The 26,428-nt window shown below is 42.7% G+C and overlaps 1 long non-coding RNA gene across 4 annotated transcripts in view; it reads left to right on the forward strand.

Annotated features, from left to right (window-relative positions):
- LOC112225842 overlaps nucleotides 1–26,428 on the forward strand; it is a 38,704-nt gene extending 12,276 nt beyond the window's left edge. For 2 of the 4 annotated variants that reach the window (XR_002949649.1, XR_002949648.1), the window contains 3 exons: nucleotides 8,808–8,856; nucleotides 10,510–10,550; nucleotides 10,672–11,269. This is a non-coding gene — a long non-coding RNA (uncharacterized LOC112225842). Of the gene's footprint in view, nucleotides 1–8,807; nucleotides 8,857–10,509; nucleotides 10,551–10,671; nucleotides 11,270–26,302 lie in introns of those variants that run through there. The other 2 variants (XR_006080125.1, XR_002949650.2) reach the window with 2 other exon arrangements.

The following is a 26,428-nucleotide window of genomic DNA, read 5'->3' on the forward strand; positions in this document are numbered from 1 at the left end:
AGAAAACATTGCAGTTTCACCAGTAGCATGAAGCCTTTGTGGAAGACACAGACGAATCGGAAGATTCAAGGAAGAGGCCTATATATGATAAATGTTTTATTTGTTCTTTCGTTTGCACTCTTGAGTTTAGTGCTTGTCTGTTGCTGCTGCTTTGTTGAGCAGCCACCATTGTGTCTAAGAAACCATACACAAAATGAATAATTTAACCAAATATTTGGGATGAGGTCATCATTTCATGGAGTCTGTGAAGTAAGAAACCATATGGAAAAAGTGGTAAGCTAGATTTCCTCCGAGCTAAATTCATTTATTGTGTTAGAGGTTTCATGATGCTTGTATCAAACCAAAGTAGATAATTTTAAGATGTTGAGTAAATTGAAATGTTTTCTTCCCAGACATAATGCAAGGTGGGGTACGTTTTGCCAAGAGACCACTATTTGGACAAGATGTTTTTAAACTGTAATGTTTACATGAATTCTGATCATTTCCTGGGATACACAATATCCTGAAACATGTGTAGATATCTTTGTTAAAAAGAATACTATATTTCCCTTGACTGAAAATGCTAAATGTAAAACAAATGGCTAAACATACCCCAATCTCCCCTATGTTAATTTTGCTGTAATTAACTTCAAAGAAGGAGTAATATAAAATGGAAAACAGTTACAGCCTACACAGTGCTCTGAGACACAAGGAGTCTTATACAGACAGCAAAACCAATGTAAAACCATGGTGGGAAACTTCTCCTGCTCTGAGAGCCCTCTCCGTTCTGTCAGTGTTGACTTTGAATGCTCCCATAACCCATTTACCCATTTCTTTCTCTTTTGTTATGCAACACCACCACCAGGTCAACAGTGCCATCCACTGTTGGGAGGTATTCTAGATTAGAATACCAACTAAGTGACTCTCACTCTAATATCGTGTTAAGGAGAGCTGGTCTAAACCCTGGCATACAGTACCACCTCAGTCCAGTTGACAGTTAAAGACCACCCTCGCTTCCCTCCCGCCGCCCCTGCAGCACTGTTACCCAGCTATAAATACCCCTTCTCAGCCCCCTTCCAGCCCTGGTGAGGAGAGCTCCATGAAATGAGAGATGTGCGTTGGCTTTGTCTTGACATCTGGAAGGCACCGGAACTCAGCCGTTCGGATCGTTGTAACTACAGCAAATCAACGCAGCTGATGACCCAATTAGGACCCTTGAATCGGCCAATTAGCTGTGTGGGAGAGGATGCATCCCTGACATCTCTTCCTGCTCTCAGTCCCCAGGAGATGGGCAGTACATGGATTTCATTTGCAGCATTGGAAAGTAGAAACGCCTGATTAAATCATTCTTACTTCTGTGTTATGTTTCAAAGCATAGCATATATATAATGCAATTGACCAGGAGAAAAAGTAAAATATGTGTTAATATCAATAATAAGCAGTTTGGGCACCACCAGTTTGGGCACCACCAGTTTGGGCACCACCTATCTTATTTGCAGCTCCCTTACTGATCTGGAAGTACCTTGGAATTATGTCAACACCTGTACATCCTTAAAGAAATCTGTCAAAGAAGGCACAGACTCTGATCAGACTATTTCAGCGCTTGCTTATGCAGCAGGAAGATAAAAAGTTATACCTGCCCAGAGGCTCCAAGCCTCATCATGGTCCTTTCAGTGGTGGAACTTTTGTTACGCTCTCCACATCTGACTTGACAGACACTGGTTCACTGTTTCCTGTGGTGCTACTTTCTGGTGTAACACCCTTGAGATGAGACTAATACATAGAGAGAGTAGCTCTCTTCCCCCTGTTCTACCCTCAGGCTGGTCTGGGTAGGGCTGTGATGTGCTGTGCTGTGCTCTATCCCCAGTGGAGTATCTGCTTTGCAGGATGGGGCTTCTGTACTTAACAGGGCCAGTAGTTTCATTCAACTTTACAGTAAAGGACTATTTCAGTGCAGTGGGCAGCTGTTAGCAGATAATAATCCATTATGCAGATGTTGTTATGGCCACAAGTGATATAAGGTTTACGTCAGTAATGATTAGCCTATACCCTACATTTGTAAGTCAACTCGATACTGATTTATGATTTTAGCTGACTTAAGGCTTTGCATAGATTTTTGATGCTTTACCATTTTCTATCTGTTTATGAACACTCAAGCATGGACCATATGACGATGTTTAGCTGAGATTACTGGGGTTTTATGTGTGGAAACATTTCCACAAAATGTGTGATCTAGGCCTTTATTACTCATGAGCTGAGAAAAATACTGGTCAGCAGAGAGGACAAAATACTCCTCAGCTCCCCCAGGAGGATTATTTTACTTCTCTTTTTATTTTTTTGCTGTAGCAAACTGGATCAAATTAAGATCCTACGTCTATATAGTGTTTATTTTAGTGTCTGAAATTTGTTCTCCTGTCATCAAATATATGGAACACGTTTTCCCCCCCAAAATTGAAAGGCTATTCTGATAATAGTTACGGTACTAGGCTATAGTTTGAAAGTTCAATGTGTGTCTATGTTCTTTGTGCACTTTAGATGCTTGTCTCAGTTTGTCAATCTCTTCACACATTTTGTTATAGAAGTGAGTCACTGAAAATGTGATTTTATTTTTTTTCACTTCAAAGAGGGAAATTAATTACCGGTAAAGATAAGGTTTGGAAATTACTTTAGACTTTGAAATTACACTGGGTTCAGGGAACAATTTCCCTTCAAATATATTTTAAATGTAGGGTGGGCAGGGCAATTTAGAAAAAGTGTTTCATGAAATTGAATTTGGACACAGGCAGTTTTCAGATACCTATGGTTGAAGTTGCCCTCTCATATTTACCAGTCTTGCTCAGTAATTCCAGGTTTCAGCTCTCTCCGAGTCTGTTATCACTACGAGGGACCTGAACGTCTTGGATTTCCAATCAACCCACACAGGCAAGGGGACTATTCTTATTCAAATCAGACCTGAGAGAGGACCTGATTCATAAAACATGGCAGTACTCTATTTTTAGATTGAAATAGAACAGAATAAAATAGGACAGGAATCAATTCCAGTTCAGTCATACATTTATTCAGATGAGTTGTCTCCCAAGAGTTCTGGAAGGACATTTGCATTATGGGTAGGCCTATTTGAAGCATCCCAAGGTGTGTAGGGCAATTTCAGAAATCGCTCATCCTTCTTTATCTACCAAGTGAAGCGTGTCTGATCGGTGTACCCAGACGTATGGCCATTATTAAGCCAGTTGTTTATTAAATTAATGGGTAAATGAGTGTGCGTGCTTAAATGGTTGACATTTGGAATATTCTGTGTGGGGGAAGATTGCTTACCATTCAGGATGCATTCATAAAGATAGGGTGAATTTCCCTCTATCTGGTGTGACACACGTTGCACAGTAATTTCATACCAGTCCTTGCATTTGCTTGTCTCCTGTCCTTCAGCTTAAGCCAGTGTCATGCCTTACGTCAGAATCGATCTTGTTCCTACATGCCGATAATAGGTTTTGACAGTTGGAGATATATTCCTGGAGTGGGTAGGGCTTTGCAACCCCGGCTGACTTGAGTGATTCAGGTCACAAACACTTACTTTACATGTGGCGTCCTCTAGGATTGGCACCCAGCCAAGAGAGGCAGCCAACCAGGTAAACGTGTCATGTTCCTGTGACCAGTAAGGGTCGGACTGCTCTAAACCATTTCCAGTTCAGTCAGGACATGAGGAAATACAACAAACAAATAACGCTAACAATTATTCACTAACGATGAAAGATTGACTGACTTACACAGAGAAATGGAAACTCATTCAGCTCACCATTTTATCCCCTTTTAGCCCCGCGTACTGAAGTTCATCTGATATGCATGCACCGAGCTGTCGAATCACTTAACACGCTTGTCCTGTCAGTGAGAAGGGAACCTCTGAGGAGTCACAGAGAGACACACTCACTAATGTGTTAGTGAACTAGGGACACTAGGGAGTCATGTCTGAATAGGTCAAATCACAGACAAGGAATAAATCCGATATTGGCCTAATGCAAATGCCTGTTCTGTGGAACCAGGCAGCACAGAATCCGTGCTGTACAGCAGTTGAATGAGGATGTTAGAGGAAAGCCAGGGTCATCCCTTGTCCCGGACCCTCATTATGATGACAGACCTGCTAGAGAGAAAGAAAATATACAATTGGCGTATGACATTATGAGTCTCAATTCCTCAGTAATGAGACGTTGCTTCGACTGACTAGACTATACACAATCAGCCCTGCCCTCCAATGGGGTGTGCTGTTTCCAGCCAAGTTTTTGGGCTGTATCAGTTAAATCTTGCTACAGATTTTTCTGCATTCCTCGCTCCCTCACTAGTTAGCCTAATATTTGTTTTCATCATGTTCAGTGCTGACATCAGTTCTCTTTAGAGCCGGTCTTTTGTCTCGCTAACAGTCTGTTTTGAAAATGCAAAATCATTTCCAAAGAGACAGATGGATGACCATGGGAAAGGGAAAGTTGCCATTGATGTTGCTGATAACAAAGTTCAAGTGAAATGCAACCAGCTGAACCACCTTTCTATCTTTTAAGACCCATCAATATGCACACACACACACACACACACTTACACGCACACACACACAGGCTTTTATTTTACACCTTTCATGTCCAAGTCAGCAGAGCATTGATTTGTTTAACGGCGCATTGATCTGACAAAGACTTATCCAAGGCCCACATCCCAGAAAATTGGTTCTGTCTCGCTTAAGTGCAGTAACTCAGTGGTTTTGATCCAGATTAAACTTTGAACAAATTTCATCTTACAATGTATTATTAAAGTTTATTTCCAGTTGAGTTCTGGCATTTTCCAGTCGTCTGTGTTCACTTTCTCCTCTATTTATATAAATGTTGTTTTCAGAAAAAGTCAGAAAAAGACTAATCCCCTCACCAGAGGGTGCAAGTGCTTGATGAAAGCTTTGGTGGATAAGACTATCTGGGAATGTGTAGACCTCTTCCTGTCATTAGGCAAGTACTGCAGCTCTTCAGAACACAAGTGTAAAAAAAACTGAAGTGGTTCTAACTTCACAAATGGACTCAATGAGATTATAAAGGGTTAGGGTTAGGGTTAGGGTTAGGCACATTACAGGGTATTAAACAGAGTACTTTATGGGTCAATATTCATCCCTCAAATGAGAGCTGAAACCACCTCAAATGCGCTATTATTCATTTGGAAATGGGTTGTGTTCCCAGCTCTGGTTACCCTGTTAGCACAGGGAATTAGGGATTGGTTGTTGATGGGTGCCCCTGGCATGGCTGTCTCTATCCTGGCTGGTAGCCTGTGTGTGTGTGTGCTGGGCTGGGGGGACCAGGTGGAGGGAGAGGGGGAGAGCAGCAGGTGGGAGCCCAGAACAGAGCAGCTATATGGGCCACAGAGTTCTGCGGGAGCCGCTCTCACTGAGCATCCTCTCTTTGATCTCTTGGCTTATTAGCATCCCAGCAAGCGACTCCGAAACCTCCAACCATGATAATGAATATCCCTGCATCCCTTGTGGCTACGGCAGGGCCGTGTGGTACCGTGGCTCGGCTTGTCTAAACATATGCTCTATCTACATACTCACTGTATTGCTCCTCTTGTCCTGGCAGCCCTATTGGGTTGCTTCAGGCAGACAGGCACATTAATGTGTAGTGGAAGAAGGTACAGTGATCATGGAAACCTTCATCATTATATCTATCTCATGCTACACAGGCTACACATGGAGATGTGCAATGGAATAAGGAAGGATATTGTTTGTAATGTCATATTGGCAGACCCTCAGATGAAACATGGTCAAGTTGGGGTGTAAGTTAAGAGATGGCAGTAGTGAGAGTCGTAAAGGCCTGTAGGCCCCCAGAAAGTGGCAGGGCCCAGTGCCTGCCCTGGCTGGACTATATCTTAATATCCTACCATCCTACCTGATGTGGTGTGTTGTCTTTGGCAGCCCAACACAACGATCAGCCAGGCTGTTTTCTGAACAATATGAATATTCAGGGCCACCGCTGTGTATGGAGAGGGATGCACTTGAATGAGCTGGAAGGGTTATAATTAATGCCATAGCGAGCTGGAAAATGATTTACTTTCTTAGCCTGTTTATCTCCCCCCTCCCCCTCCCCCCTCAGCTCGTTGCCCAGGGTGATGAATAATATTACATTGTTTTTACTGAGCCGACCCCCTCCTGGATGACATAAAACACAGACCGTTGTTATGATTCCGTAAACCATTTATATTGAGTCCAAAGCTTTTAAACATAGAAAGACGCAATCTTCTACCTTAAGACCCAATCGTCGACCTGTGCCGTTTCCTGGTTGCAAAAATTCTAATAGTTTGACTAATTTCAGTTTGTGACAAAACAAGAAAGTATAATGTTGAAAATTATTGTACTGTCTAAACCGCTGTGAAATATGTTTTCCATAACCAAACATTTTGTATTTTCAGCTGTTTGAAGCTGGTGTACAAAACCGAAAGTAAAAGACACAAAAATGGAACTTAAGCATGGAAGCATAGAAATAGCACACATAGAACAGATCTACAGTTTCTTAGACTTCTTTTCAATGAGAATGGCAGCTCTATATCTCACAATTCTATGTGATTTTGGTCGGGTTGCCCAAAAAGTTGCATATTGCAGCTATAACCTATAAAGAAGACCTAATCATGCTAGAAGTCACAGGGATTGTGTAATGGATAATATTTATTTAGAAGTAAATACAGTGTGTCACTTTGTCACTCATTCACACTATCCACTCAGATATGTTTATCCAAAAATCAACCATATCCTCCTCGTCCCTTTCCTCCTACCTCACCATTATACAGTAGCTCCTTTAGTCGTCATTATGTTAATGTGATTACAGTGTCAGTCATTTGGCTGGCGTGCCCAAAACTAAAGCATGAGGTAATAATGAGCTTATCACGGTGATGATGGTCACACGTCAGCCCCATCACACGGCCAATTAATAGAGAAACATCCCTCCCTCTGTGGTACTATTGTTGTTTTCTCCCTTCAAGGCCCTCACAACAATAGTGTGACACTCTAGAATGCAGCTTGCCCGTTTTAAAACCATCCTACAGGATCACCCACCCCGTCCGTCCTCACTAATTTCACCACATCCCTCTCCCCGTGCTCCTAATGATGTCGATCATAACGCCAGTCACCCTGCATGCAGCCGTTTCTGCATAGAAGACTGTTTTCATTCCCAGGAAGCCCACCTCAGCAGAAGTCAGGAAGGAAAGAGTTTCACTGAGACTGATCAAAGAGGGAGTCTGACAGTACAAGTAGCAGGGGACAAGAAACTAAAACTACAGCAAATGAGCTGTTGATGCAATCCAATCTTTTGTTAGACAATGTGTTGGATATATGGATATATGGTGTCAATTATGCAAAATTGGTTACCCTATATTCTCAGTTCATTAGGTACACCCATCTAGAACCAGGTCAGACCCCCCTTTGTCTCCAGAACAACCTGAATTATTTGGGGCATGGAAATATTGCTCAATTGGTATTAAGGGACCTAACGTGTGCCAGGAAAACATTCCCCAAACCATTACACCACCGCCACCAGCCTGTACCGTTGACACCAGGCAGGATGGGGCCATGGACTCATGCTGCTTACACCAAATCCTGACTCTGCCATCAGCATGACGCAACAGGAACCGGGATTCAAAGGACCATGCAATGTTTTTCTACTCCTCAATTGTCTAGTGTTTGTGATTGCATGCCCACTAGAGCTGCTTCTTCTTGTTTTTAGCTGATCGGAGTGGAACCTGGTGTGGTTGTCTGCTGCAATAGCCCATCTGTGACAAGGACTGACAAGTTGTGCCTTCCCAAGATGCCTGTTGTACTGCAACGTTATTTGCCTGTTTGTGGCCAGCCTGTCTGTTAGTTTGCACAGTTCTTGATATTCTCCTTCGACCTCTCTCATCAACGAGCTGTTTTCGCCCACAGAACTGCCGCTAACTGGATGTTTTTATGTTGTTGAATTTTACCCCTTTTTCTCCCCAATTTCTTCGTATCCAATTGTTGTAGTAGCTACTATCTTGTCTCATCGCTACAACTCCCGTACGGGCTCGTGAGAGACGAAGGTTGGAAGTCATGCGTCCTCCGATACACAACCCAACCAAGCCGCACTGCTTCTTAACACAGCGCGCATCTGACCCGGAAGCCAGCCGCACCAATGTCTAACTGGATGTTTTTTGTGTGTTGCACCAGTCTCGGTAAACCCTAGACACTGTTGTGCGTGAAAAGCCCAGGAGGCCGTTTTTTTTTCTGAAATACTGGAACCGGCGTGCCTGGCACTGATGACCATACCTCGCTCAAAGTCGCTTAGGTCACTAGTTTTGTCTGCCTGCTTTATATAGCAAGCCACATTGTTCCGAATAAACTGGCCACTAAGTGTATCCATGTATGTGTACAGATTCCTGACAATAACGAAAGTAATACCGACAGCAAAATGGCTCCTCTTTCTAGTCTAGTTGAGTAGTTAACTTGGATTCGTTTTAAACTGAAAAAGTACATCGTCCAGGATGAGACTTTTCTCAAAGGGTAAATCAGATCTACAGTACGTGCCATTAAGTTGCATTTGTAGGCAGGTTTTTTTTTGGTGTTGTGCATTGTGGTATATAATGATGAAATATTCAAGTGAATTTATCTGTTAATGTAGGCCAGGGAGTGAAGTGTAAGGTATAATGCAAGAAACATAGCCAGTGGAAAGCTACTGTTATTTTTTAAAATATATTTCTTTTTACGAGTGTTCCCTACTGCTGTGTGGGTCGGGAGGTTTAGCTAAGGGGGAGCTACATTAGAGACTGACAATAATTACAGCTTTCTTTATTTCCAAATTTAGCTCAGCTGTGTCTGCACAAGAGGAACATTACCACCCCCTGTTACTAAATGTAAGTGCCTTTTCTCTGCGTGAGGAACAGTAGCTACTGACGATATAGACGGTTAAGTAACCTTCCCCTATATTTCTCTTTCAACCCTTTTAACATTACTGACTGTCAGTAGTTAGACAGTATACTTTTGACATTTCTGTACAGTTTGGGTTGTGTGTAAAAGGTCACAAAAGTAACATTTATGACAGAGTAGTTCATTTTTAATGAATAGTATTGTAAGCATGATTCCTTACTCCCGTGCTACACAATACCTAACATCACATCCTTTCATAAGGAAACAATAGACTGCATTTCAAGGGAAATCACCAATGTTGTTGCGCTTTGTGGTTGTACACGTTGCAGCAAGGCTAATTTGTTGAAAATAAATCGAGTAGATAAGGCACTATGACGGAATAGAATGGAGAGTGAAAGAACACTGCCTTTTCCATTCAGAGACAGAGAGTAGCAGTGTCTTGTGACCTAAACACTTCCTGTAGATACAACGTGTGCCAATAAATCAGATGGGAGCAGGAGTAACAAATTGATTAGCTCTCTCGTCCCCCATTTAATTAGCTCCCTTCATGCGTATAATTAATTCTCCATTTTTCTATAGTCTAGTTTCAAAGTCACATCATAAATAGACTCAATGGGTGACTGTGTTGAAAACTGTATTTTCATGTACTCTCAATGTGTCAGATATGAGATGTGCTGGGGATGGTCCTCGTAGTAGACTCTGGTACAAGAGCCATACTACAGTACAGTCCAGTCTGAATATTGAATGGTGGCGTGCACCTGTCTTGTGTATTCTTCAGTGCTGCGCTGCTGTTGCATGGTATCTGACCTCGGTGGTTTCAGCTTGTCAGAGGTGAATCACATATTCATGAATTCTTGAGTGAGGAGACGAGGCTGATAGGAAAAGTATATTTTGGGGGTTTTAAGAGTTTGTTGAAGACGAATTGCTGGGAAATATGTTTGGGGGAAATGTGCCAAGTTGGAATTGCACATATTTGTAGATGTTTAAATTGGTGCGCTTTCAGAACTTCACTAAAGAGTAAAAGATTCACATCAAAGCTTAACTCTCACTTCCATGTCTGCTGCATCTTTTTCCACTGGTTCTGCATCAAGTCACTCTTAGACAATTCTAGCCTTTTGTACTTTTGTCTGTGTTTTTACGTCTATAGACAATATGAAGTCTGATTGATCTTACTTTCTTTGCAATTATTTCCTGTCTCTTAGTACAAAGGAGCTCCTCTGAATACTTCATCCTTTATTGTGTCTATTCTATAAATATTCGTGGTCGGCATACATCAATGGCCAATCAGATCACAATCGGAACTAGCAGGTAGTGGCTTCAGAATATTCACCAGGGACTCTTAAGTTAGAACAGAGCACCAGTGTATGTATGATGGGTATATTTCCAATGTAGACTATGATGTGCTTTTCTCCCCTTCCTCGGTCTGTACAAATCACAAATCAAATGATGTTTCTCAATTTTCTTGGTTATTACAATGTGCATGTGTTTGATGAAAGGGTAAATACAAAGAGTTTGTTCTCATTTCCTGTTTTCTCCCACATGTGGTTAGGGAAAGAGCCAAACACCTCAACCTTCATACAGATTGGAAATCCCTGTATCTTGTACCATATTGATAATTTCCCCAAACCGATCTATTCCAGATGATCTGTTGAGGAAGCTGAGCCAAGTGCCTCCCGCCCAGGTAAATCCCTCTAAACACTTCTTCCCACCTTTTCATTTCCAGGGCTAATGATGTTTCTTTTCTTTCTGGGTTTGTTTCCTCCCCTTCTCCTTCCTCTCTCGGGGTTTTCTTCATCGTCTAGTCCCGTGAAGAATCATCAAGGTGATTGTTACGTACACTTATCTTCAGACGGCATCCTTCGCCTGTCAAGTCAGAAAGCGTGCATGTGTATAGAGGTCACCGTCTGAATATGTAATAGAAGCAGACGTTCCTGGAGATACAGTTAGCAGGACTCAGCGGGGGTTGAGAGTGTTGCAGTAATCAGGGTTGAGATGGTGCTCGTTATATTTGGCAACTTGCTGGTGGTGGCACAAATGGAGTGAGTGTGCCTTCAATTTTAATGTCTGCTGAATGAGAGTGGTGGTGAGGTGAGATTGCAGTGGCACGTAAGTAATTCCTTGCAGGTTGATTTTAGTTACATTTGTATCCTGCTAGAATTTCAAATGAACCATTTATATATTCACCTTGCCCTCCACCAACATCTTATCTAGCCGTCCCTGGTGACATGTTGCCTGAGGTGTTGACACCTATGATTTGACCTCTAAGAGATCCCTTTTCCCCAAGATGTTATTCACCCTGCAGGGCGTTATGTTATGTTCCATATTACAACTGTAATGGCCTGGTATAATGGGATAACAGTACATATACAGTACCAGTCAAAAGTTTGGACACCTACTCATTCAAGGGTTTTTCTTTATTTTGACTATTTTCTATATTGTAGAATAATAGTGAAGACATCAAAACTATGAAATAACACATATGGAATCATGTAGTAACCAAAAAAGTGTTAAACAGATCAAAATATATTTTAGATTCTTCAAAGGCTGCTTTTCCTTCACTCTGCGGTCCAACTCATCCCAAACCATTTCAATTGGGTTGAGGTCGGGTGATTGTGGAGGCCAGGTCAAATACATTTAAAAAATCTGATGCAGCACTCCATCACTCTCCTTCTTAGTCAAATATTCCTTACACAGCCTGGAGGTGTGATGGGTCATTGTACTGTTGAAAGACAAATGTTAGTCCCACTAAGCACAAACCAGATGAGATGGCGTATTGCTGCAGAATGCTGTGGTAGGCATGCTGGTTAAGTGTGCCTTGAATTCTAAATAAATCACAGACAGTGTCACCAGCAAAACACCCCCACACCATCACATCTCCTTAATGCTTCACGGTGGGAACCACACATGCGGAGATCATCCGTTCACCTACTCTGCGTCTCACAAAGACATAGCGGTTGGAACCAAAAATCTCACATTTGGACTCATCAGACCAAAGGGCAGATTTCCACCAGTCTAATGTCCATTGCTCGTGTTTCTTGGCCCAAGCAAGTCTCTTCTTCTTCTTATTGGTGTCTTTAGTAGGGATTTCTTTGCAGTAATTCTACCATTTAAGGCCTGATTCACACAGTCTCCTCTGAACAGTTGATGTGTCTGTTACTTTAACTCTGTGAAGCATTGATTTGGGCTGCAATTTCTGTGGTCTAATGAACTTATCCTCTGCAGCAGAGGTAACTCTAGGTCTTCCTTTCATGTGGAGGTCCTCATGAGAGCCAGTTTTATCATAGCGCTTGATGGTTTTTGCAACCGCACTTGAAGAAACTTTTGAAGTTCTTGAAATGTTCCAAATTGACTGACTTTCATGTCTTAAAGTAATGATGGACAGTCATTTGAGCTGTTCTTGCCATAATATGGACTTGATCTTTTACCAAATAGGGCTATCTTTTGTAAGATCTCAAATGCATTAAGAAGGAAATAAATTCCACAAATGAACTACCTCATGAAGCTAGTTGAGAGAATGCCAAAAGTGTGCAAAGCTGTTATCAAGGCAAAGGGTGGCTACTTTGAAGAATCTGTTGAACACTTTTTTTGGTTACTACATGATTCCATATGTGTTATTTCATAGTTTTGATGTCTTCACTATTATTTTACAATGTAGGAAACAGTAAAAATAGAGAGAACCCCTTGAATGAGTAGGTTTGTCCAAACTTTTTACTGGGACTGTACATGTATGGTTTTAGTTATTATTTTGTGAATGTTAAATTTATTAACAGGTTATTATTACAGTATTACTCGACTGCGTTGGCACTTAACCTAGAGTTTAACTCTTGATTTTCAGATGTTGTAACCTGATCTATTTCTATCCAGGCAGTCAGTAGGTACTTTGGAGCATCTCAGGGAATCTGGTTATTGTCTGGAACATTAGAGGAGAGAACAATATGAGCCCTAAACATGAAAGCAGTCTTTGACTTTAACACGATCAAATAAATTATTCTAATTATTCATTAGAGGAATCAGCTGCCTGCATTTTATTTTGTAAGTTTGTCTAAAATGCTCATTTGACAATGCTGTTTCCACTGCTGATGTTGTAAATCTGGAAAGCACACAGAAAAATATAAAAACATATCTAGGCCCAAATGTTCTCGTTTCATCCATCCAACTCTTCTAATCCCTTACCACCAGCATCACAGTATCAGAGGAGTGACTCCATACAGTCCAGCTGCAGCTATGGATCTGATCCTGACTCCTGACCCCACACCCGTCACCTCCGTCCCCCAATGACAGATGCAGCCATTGGACTTCCTAATAGCAGATTTCCACCTTTCCTTATGCTAGTCATTTTAATCATTAGTACAACTCTCCAAATGGATTCCATCTCTTTGCCTAAGTTAGCAAATCTGGTGCCCTGACAATTGGGTCCAGCGCTGTGGTTATAAACAATCCATTTTGTTGAACTAGTAGGCTAGCTAGAAGTTGGATCTCTCCTCCCCAACATGGTCCCTCTTATGGGGATATAGTGCCTGTGGTTTACCTGGGGGCAGGATGGCAGTGTTGTCTCAATGTTGTCTCAGTGTATGCGTCAGTGTGTGAGTGTGAGGTAAGCAGATGTTGTCGTAGTGCCATTAAGGAGGGCGTGTGCAGGAGGAGCAGGAGACGTGATATGTCACCCACTGAGCAGCCGGCAACAGCAGATGTCCACTCACTGTGAGTTTGCTACTGATAATCAGAAAGCCCCATCAGTCGAGCTAGATGATAACACATGTTGGTTACCATGATGGCATTGTCAGGAAGCTGTGTTCTCCTACTTTGGGGGAGATTACAGGTCATGAATACATCCCTTGACTCAAAAGGTTGCTCGTGACATTTGTCTTATTGTAGTCAACCACAGCGCCAGTGTATGAAAACACATGTGAATTGAAGTACGTAATCACCGTGACTCACGATTGAACTTAATCCAACAATCATCAAATAAGTGATTGAGAGGAACAGGTGGGGAAATGATTCAACAGCGATACTGTATAATTGTAGAGTGAAGAAATATTTCCTCTCTGTGTTGTGTATCTCTCTCTGCTGAGACGCATATACACACACACACACACACAGAAACACGTACACAATTTGCAGTCAGTGTCAAATGCAGGTTGGGGGCCTTGTTTAGACTACTTGCCAGGCTGAAGGCAAGGATTGTTCATCAGGCTCATTCTGTGGCACTAGGAGGCAAGAAATAGAGAGAAATTGAGAATGGCGATAGCTGCTACTCTGTCACTGTCTAGCTGTGAGTCTCATTATTCGTTCCATTTAATGAGCAGAGAGAGAGTTTACCTGGGGATCGGCAGCCAGGCGGCAGCACTTTAGCCACTTGCACCCACTGAGCCCCCAGTGGCTACAAGTGCTTATCAGGGGATATTAGCCAATCACACACCTAAGGAGACCACTTGTCAGGGTCACCATCTTTCCCTTACCTACTGGTGGATATCCCTGATGGATAGATATTGTGATGTTACACAAGAGTCAGTGGTTATGACTGGCTCATATGCTGTTGGAACAGATTCAGTCAGACAGTTTCATACAGTCCCCAACTCTCACTACCTTGATCAACATTGCAGGCTCGGGGCTTTCAAATGATGTAGAGAGCATTTCTAGGAACATATTTGCCGGCTGGCTTTGAACTTTATACAGATGTAGGATTTCAATTTGATCAGCCTGTTGCAGGAGAACTTTCCTGCAATGCAGTAGTGTATTTGAAGTTTAAAAAGGCATCTGACGTTTGTAATTTCCCCTTTGACATTTCAGACTTAGTTTCCCTTACAAAAATGTATCAAACCCTAAACAAATGTCCACATTTCCTGATGCTGCAGGATTATTTTCCTGCTGTAGCAAACTGGCTCACATTAAGATCCTACAACTGTAAGATCAAAGGGTTATATATGACATGGACAAAAATTGTGAGAGAGACCTGAGAAGAGTGGTCTTTGATGATAGCTAGTATTTTAGACAACATTAAATATGTCCGTTTGGATCCCAGAATCTCACAATTATCTTAAGGCTTGCACACATCGCACCGAATGTTGATCTAGTGTTCTTCTGCCGATCTTTCAGCCCCCCATGCTTTAACCTCTCTTGGGTAGGGGGCAGTATTTTGACATCTGGATGAAAAGCATGCCCAAAGTAAACTGCCTGTTACTCAGGCCCAGAAGCTAGGATATGCATATAATTGGTCGATTTGGATAGAAAACACAAAAGTTTCTAAAACTGTTACAATTATGTCTGTGAGTATAACAGAACTGATATGGCAGGCAAAACCCCGAGGACAAACCATCCCCCCAAATAAATTCAGCCTACCACTATTTTCAATGGCTATCACTTTTATTATAAGGCCAAGTCCTGCCAGATTGCAGTTCCTAAGGCTTCCACTAGATGTCAACAGTCTTTAGAAAGAGTTTAAGGCTGGTTTTTGGAAAAATGAGCCAGAAATTGTCGTTTTTCTAGGTGGCTCCCATTTTGGCTGTAGTGTTTCCAAGCGCATGGAAGAGAGCGCGTTCTGAGCACGTTCTTTGGTATTTTTCTCCGGTAAAGACAATAACGATTCTCCGTCTTAAATTTGATTGTTTATTTACATATTAGGGTACCTAAGGTTTGATTATAAACGTTGTTTGACTTGTTTAATAAAAGTTTATTAGTAACGTTTGGGATTCATTTTGTATGTATTTTGATAGAGGGAAACTGGATGGATTATTGACTGAAGCGCGTCAGCTAAACTGAGTTTTTATGGATATAAAGAAGGACATTATCGAACAAAAGGACCATTTGATGTAACTGGGACCTTTTTGGAGTGCCAACAGAAGAAGATCATCAAAGGTAAGGCATTTTTTATATCGCTATTTCTGACTTTCGTGTTGCACCTGCCTGGTTGAAATATGTTTTTCATGTGTTTGTATGCGGGGCACTGTCCTCAGATAATCGCATGGTGTGCTTTCGCCATAAAGCCTTTTTGAAATCTGATACAGCGGCTGGATTAACAAGAAGTTAAGCTTTATTTTTATGTATTATGAAAGTTAAATATTTATAATAATGTAGTTTGAATTTTGCGCTCTGCAATTTCACCGGATGTTGGCTATCGTCCCACCTGCCCATAATAAGTTTTAAGGACCACCCACTGTAGATGTCTGACTGCTGACATTTTTGATGCGATTCTACATATAAAATCCGTGCACACTTGGTTCGCAAATTACGTTCAGATGTGTTAACTACTCTCGGCCAGCAAACGATATTGGTGTGTGAGCCCTTGATCCTGGGTTGTGTCTTTTGAGGTCGGAGTTCCAGAAAGTTCTGGGACAAAAGGGAGGTGTGGTCACACAGATGCTATTCATGGGTTGCATGCTTCGTCACTATTTTGTTTTGAACATTCATTTTGGACTGATGCCCAACTGAGCATTCTGCTCAATGCATCGTCAATGAGCGCTGATGAAGATTTCATCACAAGTGCATTACAGTGGCTTGGAAATACAATGCCATTCAAAAGGAGGCAAATAATTAGAAGGAAAACCTTTTTGTCATCATTTTTATGTCGCCAGATTGACTTTAGATGCAGTATAATGTTAGCTAATTAGCTACATTTCAGGGGAGGACACTGGATTTTAGCTAGCTACCGTTAGCTTTGCTAGCTAATGACAACATTGCCATCTGTCTAAAGTAAATTTGACGACATGATAATGTTGGCAAAGTTGTTTCCAACTAAACATTTGGCTACTTTATCAAGTCATCGTATTTCCAAGAACTATAGTGTAATTTAGACTAAACAGTATTTAGCTTCCGTCCAGAATGACTGGTCTTATCATGACTTTAGGGCGTCTTGAGAACGTTAATAAGAATGGCATGACGCCTCCGAGTGATGGAGATGCAACCAATGAATAGGCCTAGTTCTGTATGTTATTATGGGCGTGGAGCCAGGAGAGTCCTTCTCACAGCTCTGGTGGGAGACGCCCATGGTACAACGTATGGTGTCATCTGTGTGTACCAGGCAGGCGCCTCGCCGGGCGACAGGTGTGATGAGTCCGTGTGGGCGCAAATCTCCTCCTCAGCCTAGCGCCCATCTGCTGAGGGATAAACTGCGAGGAACGGGGTTAAAATAAACACAGAACGCAACGTGGACCATGAGATCCATGATAGAGCTAGAAGCTTGCCATGTAGAGTCTGCACAGTACATTCAGATGGCATGGATTGATTGTATGATTTCAATTAGGAAAACAAAGATGGTTAGTGTACATTGCCAGTGGATGACCTGGAAGACCGTGTGTGCTCTTGTTCTGTGTTTGTTGTTCCCAAAAAGAGACGATTGTTTCTACTTTAATCATAAAGTTCTACATTAGTGTTTTCTTTGATTTTTGTCCCTAGATGTAAACAAATACCAATCTCAGAACTTTCCCTGCCCAGTTGAGTGTGTGGGAAAATGCATGTAAGGATTTTTGCTCAAGGTAGGTGTGTGAAAGTGGTCGAGGTAAGAACTTCAGAGCTGTGAACGCATTGAGCTGTGAAAGCATTGACTAAGTGAATGTAGCTCTGAAGAGGGTCGAATTTGTTATAAACAGCATGAGTTTAGACTCTGCCCAAGTTGACAAGCAAAATGGAAAATAAGAAAGACTGTCAACAGAGCGTCGTAAGAGGCACCTGGCTGTCTCACTCTGTTATAGGATGTACAAAATATTAAGCCTAAATTAGGCTGCCTAATGCCTAATGACTCAACACACCTACCTACCTGTCCTTTGAGATTTTACAGCTCTCCGTTCATCTTTGTTGGACAGACTAAAGAAATGTTACTTTTTCCTAGCAGGGTAGGTCTACGTTTTAAGAGATCATTCAACTCAAAATGGTAAGAATGCCTAAAAACCTAAATGATGACGAATGCACTGGCATTGTAACTAAATAAGTTGTACTGCAGTGTTTCTGAGCGGAAACAGAACAGATGCTGTGGGATTCAGTCTTGGAATCAGCCGTCTGTCCCCCCAAAATAACCTAATCTTCTTATGGACACGTGGTAAACTTCTCTCTGTTTAGGCATAAAGCCTTTACCCCATCATCCAAGACATGCAACTGTCAAAACTACTTTTTACAGGGTACTTTTAATTGTGCGTGTGTCTGCTTGTGTGGGTGGGTGGGTTCAACTGTGTGCTGTAACCTTTAGTTGTGCATCTCAACAGAATAGGTGTATTATCTGCGAGAGCGAGAAAGATCACAGGTCAGGCTGGTATCACGTTTCCACAGAGGGATTCTCTGGGTTCTGTCTGCTCATTATCAATGAATAGGACTTTAATGTGCTTTCAGATGGTTACAGAACTCTGGGGAACACGCGTTCACCCCCTCTACCCTTTTCATCTGGCTCTTTGATCAAGACCCAGCCAGGCTAACTAGTCCAAGGCTTCACTGCTGCTGTTCTGCTGACGGAAACCTATTTGTTTCTCACTTTGAAAACTGGAATAATTACGAGACATTGTGATACAGTATTTTGTTCACCTTAGGCTGTTCAAAACACGCATGCATTTTGAGTCCCCCCTTCACTTAAAAGTGCATTCTTAAATGTACCAGTAGGCATTTCAGCCATAGGGCTTTTTGCAAAGGAGTTAGTGAGTACTTTCTAAGTTTTTGAGCGTGCCTAGAGCAACGTGTAAGAGCATTAAATGAAGATTTCCTGGACTTTCAGAAGCACTAATGTGACTCCTCAAAGAGTGGCTTTTGGTTGTTTTGGACTTGTGTTTCGGCTCAGGGACAGGACATAAATCAAATCAAATCAAATGTTATTTGTCACATACACATGGTTAGCAGATGTTAATGCGAGTGTAGCGAAATGCTTGTGCTTCTAGTTCCGACAATGCAGTAATAACGAGCAAGTAATCTAACTAACAATTCCAAAAAAACTACTGTCTTATACACAGTGTAAGGGGATAAAGAATATGTACATAAGGATATATGAATGAGTGATGGTACAGAGCAGCATAGGCAAGATACAGTAGATGATATCGAGTACAGTATATACATATGAGATAAGTATGTAAACCAAGTGGCATAGTTAAAGTGGCTAGTGATACATGTATTACATAAGGATGCAGTCGATGATATAGAGTACAGTATCAACGTATGCATATGAGATGAACAATGTAGGGTAAGTAACATTATATAAGGTAGCATTGTTTAAAGTGGCTAGTGATATATTTACATCATTTCCCATCAATTCCCATGATTAAAGTGGCTGGAGTAGAGTCAGTGTCATTGACAGTGTGTTGGCAGTAGCCACTCAATGTTAGTGGTGGCTGTTTAACAGTCTGATGGCCTTGAGATAGAAGCTGTTTTTCAGTCTCTCGGTCCCAGCTTTGATGCACCTGTACTGACCTCGCCTTCTGGATGACAGCGGGGTGAACAGGCAGTGGCTCGGGTGGTTGATGTCCTTGATGATCTTTATGGCCTTCCTGTAGCATCGGGTGGTGTAGGTGTCCTGGAGGGCAGGTAGTTTGCCCCCGGTGATGCGTTGTGCAGACCTCACTACCCTCTGGAGAGCCTTACGGTTGAGGGCGGTGCAGCAAACTTGATGATTGAGTTGGAGGCGTGCATGGCCACGCAGTCGTGGGTGAACAGGGAGTACAGGAGAGGGCTCAGAACGCACCCTTGTGGGGCCCCAGTGTTGAGGATCAGCGGGGAGGAGATGTTGTTGCCTACCCTCACCACCTGGGGGCGGCCCGTCAGGAAGTCCAGTACCCAGTTGCACAGGGCGGGGTCGAGACCCAGGGTCTCGAGCTTGATGACGAGCTTGGAGGGTACTATGGTGTTGAATGCCGAGCTGTAGTCGATGAACAGCATTCTCACATAGGTATTCCTCTTGTCCAGATGGGTTAGGGCAGTGTGCAGTGTGGTTGAGATTGCATCGTCTGTGGACCTATTTGGGCGGTAAGCAAATTGGAGTGGGTCAAGGGTGTCAGGTAGGGTGGAGGTGATATGGTCCTTGACTAGTCTCTCAAAGCTTTTTGTTTACAGTGCCACTACGGGGCGGTAGTCGTTTAGCTCAGTTACCTTAGCTTTCTTGGGAACAGGAACAATGGTGGCCCTCTTGAAGCATGTGGGAACAGCAGACTGGTATAGGGATTGATTGAATATGTCCGTAAACACACCGGCCAGCTGGTCTGCGCATGCTCTGAGGGCGCGGCTGGGGATGCCGTCTGGGCCTGCAGCCTTGCGAGGGTTAACACGTTTAAATGTCTTACTCACTTCGGCTGCAGTGAAGGAGAGACCGCATGTTTCCGTTGCAGGCCGTGTCAGTGGCACTGTATTGTCCTCAAAGCGGGCAAAAAGTTATTTAGTCTGCCTGGGAGCAAGACATCCTGGTCCGTGACTGGGCTGGGTTTCTTCCTGTAGTCCGTGATTGACTGTAGACCCTGCCACATGCCTCTTGTGTCTGAGCCGTTGAATTGAGATTCTACTTTGTCTCTGTACTGGCGCTTAGCTTGTTTGATAGCCTTGCGGAGGGAATAGCTGCACTGTTTGTATTCAGTCATGTTACCAGCCACCTTGCCCTGATTAAAAGCAGTGGTTCGTGCCTTCAGTTTCACACGAATGCTGCCATCAATCCACGGTTTCTGGTTAGGGAATGTTTTAATCGTTGCTATGGGAACGACATCTTCAACGCACGTTCTAATGAACTCGCACACCGTATCAGCGTATTCGTCAATGTTGTTGTCTGACGCAATACGAAACATCTCCCAGTCCACGTGATGGAAGCAGTCTTGGAGTGTGGAGTCAGCTTGGTCGGACCAGCGTTGGACAGACCTCAGCGTGGGAGCTTCTTGTTTTAGTTTCTGTCTGTAGGCAGGGATCAACAAAATGGAGTCGTGGTCAGCTTTTCCGAAAGGGGGGCGGGGCAGGGCCTTATATGCGTCGCGGAAGTTAGAGTAACAATGATCCAGGGTCTTTCCACCCCTGGAAGCGAAATCGATATGCTGATAAAATTTAGGGAGTCTTGTTTTCAGATTAGCCTTTTTAAAATCCCCAGCTACAATGAATGCAGCCTCCGGATAAATCGTTTCCAGTTTGCAGAGAGTTAAATAAAGTTCGTTCAGAGCCATCGATGTGTCTGCTTGGGGGGGGATATATATGGCTGTGATTATAATCGAAGAGAATTCTCTTGGTAGATAATGCGGTCTACATTTGATTGTGAGGAATTCTAAATCAGGTGAACAGAAGGATTTGAGTTCCTGTATGTTTCTTTCATCACACCATGTCACGTTGGCCATAAGGCATACGCCCCCGCCCCGCTTCTTACCAGAAAGATGTTCGTTTCTGTCGGCGCGATGCGTGGAGAAACCCGCTGGCTGCACCGCTTCAGATTGCGTCTCTCCAGTTAGCCATGTTTCCGTGAAGCAGAGAACGTTACAGTCTCTGATGTCCCTCTGGAATGCTACCCTTGCTCGGATTTCATCAACCTTGTTGTCAAGAGACTGGACATTGGCAAGAAGAATGCTAGGGAGTGGTGCACGATGTGCCCGTCTCCGGAGTCTGACCAGAAGACCGCTTCGTTTCCCTCTTTTTCTGAGTCGTTTTTTTTTTTTGGTCGCTGCATGTGATCCACTCGGTTACACTGGTTGTAAGGCAGAACACAGGATCCGCATCGCGAAAAACATATTCTTGGTCGTACTGATGGTGAGTTGACGCTGATCTTATATTCAGTAGTTCTTCTCGGCTGTATGTAATGAAACCTAAGATGACCTGGGGTACTAGTGTAAGAAATAACACGTAAAAAAAACAAAAAACTGCATAGTTTCCTAGGAACGCGAAGCGAGGCGGCCATCTCTGTCGGCGCCGGAAGTACTAACATAAGAAAGATGATTGCGTTGTCTGATGTGGAGTAGTTGCCTGATGACTCAAACTGAATTCTTCCGCAGCTCTATGTTCGCTACATACTTCAGTCTGAGACTACCATTGCTGAAATCGTTTGTGTTGATGTCTGACCTAACCCTTTGGTTTCTGGGACCAATCAGAATGGTTAGAATGTGTTTGCGTTCTAGAAATCGTCAGGGAGGGACTCGGATCCAGACTCAGACCCATTGCGGAGCAGAAACTAAAGTCCTTGGGAATGGCATAGTATTTGGCCGGAGCAAGGAGTTTGAGTAGCCAGGCAAGAGGAGGAGCGCTCTGAAGGTGTAACCTGGAGATCAAATGGAAACTGATTCACTAACACATGGAGTGCTAATTCAGGGGTTTCTTACAGTCTGTCTCTCCACACTGTCTCACAACATGTAGGATGTGTGAAAGACACCTTACATTACAGGCTACAGCATTTGCCAAGCAACCTGAGACACGAGACTGAGACTGACACTGTCACCAGTGTCATACTGGGTATACATTTTTGTTGTTTTTGAGAGAATAGAACATTGCACATGATCATATATATCTAATCTCTCTTGCATACCCTCTTTAATGCAACGATTCTTAATAAATGTATTTTCTGGATTATGCATTTGTGGCAGCTACATTATCTTTTATTCTGATCATGTCTGTTAGTCCATACACCTTAGAGACCCCCGAGCAACAAATGTGTCTCAGCAATGGGATTACAATGGAAGAATACTTCTGTGCTCCTTCCATGATTGAATTGCTACCTGCTCCCAGCTCTTCGTATTATAATTTGTTCAATATTTCCCAGGGTTTTATTTAAGTCCAAGCCTGTATGATGTGTGAATGTCTATGCTGCCATTGGCTGAGGGTATTAAAGCAGTGTATAGCTGTGCAGCAAAGAAGCTTGGCTCCACGCTTTTGGTTTTTTGATCTGACCTCCCTTCAGGTGCACAGCAGGAGCTCAAATAAAAAGATAAAGGGGGCCAGCTCTGCACGACTGCCGATGGGATGTACAACGGCCGGCCAAGCCAGCCGGAGCCCCTCAAAGGCTCCATGCCCTCTGATTCCTGCCCAAAAGCACCCTGGGAGGCCTGGTGTCAGGCCTAGTGTCAGGCCTGGTGTCACAGAGACTCACACAGTGCTATTTGACACATAGTGGGACACACACTAGGAGATGGGACAGCACAGGGATCTAAGAGTGTAGCAGGGGGCCTTCTCTTGCACATTTGCTTCACATGACATCTGAAAAACAACTGTGGTGTGTGTTTTATCTGCTGCTTGAGCTTCACAAGTCAACTATTGGCAGGTCCCTATAATTCTTGGATAATATTGCATTTTTGTATTTTTACATCAACGTATCTGATTAAGTTGTTCAGTTTTGTCATGTTTACAATGACACTCCTTTTGCAGAAAAAATCCCAATCATCAAAACACATTAAATTCATCAGAGGAACTCTTATGTTTATGATGACTACTCTTGTGTACATCTTGGGTTGCAAAGATGATTTTCATGGATGTCAAAATTAGCATTAGACCTATGAGCTTTGAGAGCTCAAAGTAAGGTGTTGAAATAGCATAGGCATACAGTACACGACCCGACCAATATTCCAATAGCAGTAGGATGTTTCTTATTGATACAGTACACGACCCGACCAATATTCCAATAGCAGTAGGATGTTTCTTATTGATACAGTACATGGCCCGACCAGTATTCCAATAGCAGTATGACGCAGTATGATGTTTCTTATTGATACAGTACATGGCCCGACCAGTATTCCAATAGCAGTATGACGCAGTATGATATTTCTTATTGATACAGTACATGGCCCTGACCAGTATTCCAACAGCAGTATGATGATTCTTATTGTGTAGATAGCTATACATTCACACAGTTCACAACAACTAAGGATGACACTGGGGTTTAGAAAAATACCTGTTATAGCTGGGCACATCTGGCTCCTCTGTTTTTATGTTACAATGGCTGTCAGCAGCATTTCTGCACTACGTTTATGTTGCTCCAGAAATAGCTGTGCTATGAACTATGTCATTTTCTTTTGTGCCTTTGACACACTTGCGTCTGGTTTTATTAACAAGCAACTGTTCTTCACCGTGGCTTTTTCCCGGTGCGCCTGTCTTTTTTAAACTTGTCAGAAGGAGACTGGCAGTAAAAAAGTGAGTTTTAAAATAAAATGACTCCCTGAAGGAAGTGGCTGTATTTTTGGAGCAGCGTTTCAGGTAGCTGGGAGGAGGCTACTTTTCGCACCTGAGCACCTGCGTCCTTTTTGTCTGAGCTAGGGAGTAGTGAAAAAAACAGTTTTTTAAAAAAGCTTCAACTTCACAATGTGGACCTGAACAATATGAATGCCCTGGTGTCTCCTTTTGAATAGCTAGATTGATTCTCTCCTTTCATGCTCTTCTCCGTGCTCCGTTCAACTGATTTCACATCAGGGGTCTCATGTGGTTAAAAAACAACAGGGTCATATTTTCACGGTCGTACCAATACCAAGAAAAGACTGGGTACAGAGGTGTGCAGCAGGTTACTGATCTTCTCCTGCCTATTGGCCTGGCCTGAATATTTAATGACTTCCCCACACTTCATCCTTTCTCCTTTCAAGACTAATGTAATTTGCCCCGGGCTCTTTCGACTATCAGTGATATTGAAATGCATGAGGAGAAAGCTGTATAACGCCTCAACCTTCAAAGACAGTTTTTTTCGAGCATGAAAGTGATAAGGTGTCTGTGTGTACGAGTTACCATGTTTATGCATGTCCTAAATAGCCCATGAGTGGTAGCTACCACCTGACTTCAGTCCTGACTGGCACAATTCTGAGTTCTGAATTCTCAAAAACAGGACAGTAGTTCCAGTGGGCCAAAGTGTTCTCTCTTTGTATGCTGACCAGTTGTTATGGTATCCCATGATTCCAAGCTGCTGTCAGTTGGGCCTGTCGAGCTATTCAGCCGCTGGCAGACATCCTTTTGATTGACCTTTGATTTGATGTTGTACTCCACGTCCACTTTTTCATTCTCTTTCATGTGGAATTTACCTGCTGCACAGCTTCTACAGAGGGTTATCCTGAGCAGGTTGATTATGGAATGTCAGCCTATTCTAAAAGGCCTGCTCTGTTCCTCTGACGGTAAACCTGAATGAAGCTTCACCTTGACCCTACAAAATAGGGTACACTTATTTTAACCTAGTTGCTATTTCCATAGAAACCCGGAGAGCTAAATTAAGCAAACCTATTTACCATAAAATGTCCATGCATACTCTAGGACTGCATTAGGCTAAACTGTTGTACAGATGTTTTTTTTCAGGTTCCATGTTATTGTAAGACAAATTAGCTGGTAAATTTGACTCAGTAGGAAATCCCTCTGTGTTAACAGAAAAACTAAGATGTCACCTGGCGGGCTGAGCTCAGGAGAAACCATGGAGCATGTAGGATTGCGGTGGGCGTTGTGTGCAAGCTGTGTCCTATATAAAGCACTGGGCTTCACAGATTCGGGCAGGGTGTTATGTTGCAAACTAGCTCATGACTCAGCTCTCTGATTCACACATGATGTAGCTGTGCAACACAGTCCAACACTTTCGTCTTTCATTCCAAATGTGTCTTTGTTTGTGAACAGTAGATCCCCACTACTTATAAAAACATTATATTGAATGACTAGAGGGCCTTCCTGTTGAACAAGCTGTGGATTACATGGCATAAGTGTACTTTCATTGTTTTGGCATAAAGGTAGGCTATTACCAGTCTCTTCCATTCCTTCAAAGAAACAAGGTTACATTTGTAAAAGGACTTGTTTTACCCATCAATTGGGATTAGTTTGATTTGGGGTTATTTTAGAACCACCTAGATGAGCCTGGAGCCTAGTCATAAAGTACAGGGCGCAGAAGTTGCAGAAGGTAATGACTTTGACAATGCAAAATGGCTTCAAACACAAAAGCCCTGAGGGCGATGGAGACACGAGCACTGAGCAGAGAGGAAAGTGTCTGTGAGCTTAAACGAGGAGGACTCGCTCTGTCTGTGTGAGTCTGGCTGTCAACAACGGGGCTTTTGTTGCTAATCGCTCAGTCCTTTGAGACTAACTGTCATGTCGCCTTTAATTCTGGTCGTATCCATTTTTGATTTTTTTTCTGAGGGTTGTGATTGCCATGTTATGGAGATGTATCTGACTTTCTCTCTGTCTCTCTCAGGTGAAGTGTAATGCTGTTTCCTGTGTTTGTTCTGTCTTCTCTACTCCTCTCCAGGGTTACATAATACTAGAGTCTCTTCATATACAGCGCCTTCAGAAAGTATTCATACCCCTTGACTAATTCTACATTTTGTTGTGTTACTGCCTGAATTCAACATGGGTTAAATAGGTGTTTTTTCTCATCTATCTACACACAATACCCCATAATGACAAAGAGGAAACATGTTTTGATTTCTTTGAAAATGTATTGAAAGTATTCACACCTGTCAATACTATGTAGAAGCACCTTTGGCGGCGATTACAGATTTGAGTCGCCTTGGGTATGTCTGTATCAGCTTTGCTCATCTGGATTTTCTCCATTCTTCTTTGCAGATTCTCTCAAGCTCTTAAGTTAGATCGGAAGCGGCGGTCAACAGCAATCTTCAAGTCTTTCCACAGATTTTCAATGGGATTCAAGTCTGGGCTTTAGCTGGGGCCACTCAAGGACTTTCACATTCT

The sequence above is a fragment of the Oncorhynchus tshawytscha genome, linkage group LG27 (assembly GCF_018296145.1).
Source record: "Oncorhynchus tshawytscha isolate Ot180627B linkage group LG27, Otsh_v2.0, whole genome shotgun sequence".
In the NCBI taxonomy this organism is placed as follows: Eukaryota; Metazoa; Chordata; class Actinopteri; order Salmoniformes; family Salmonidae; genus Oncorhynchus; species Oncorhynchus tshawytscha.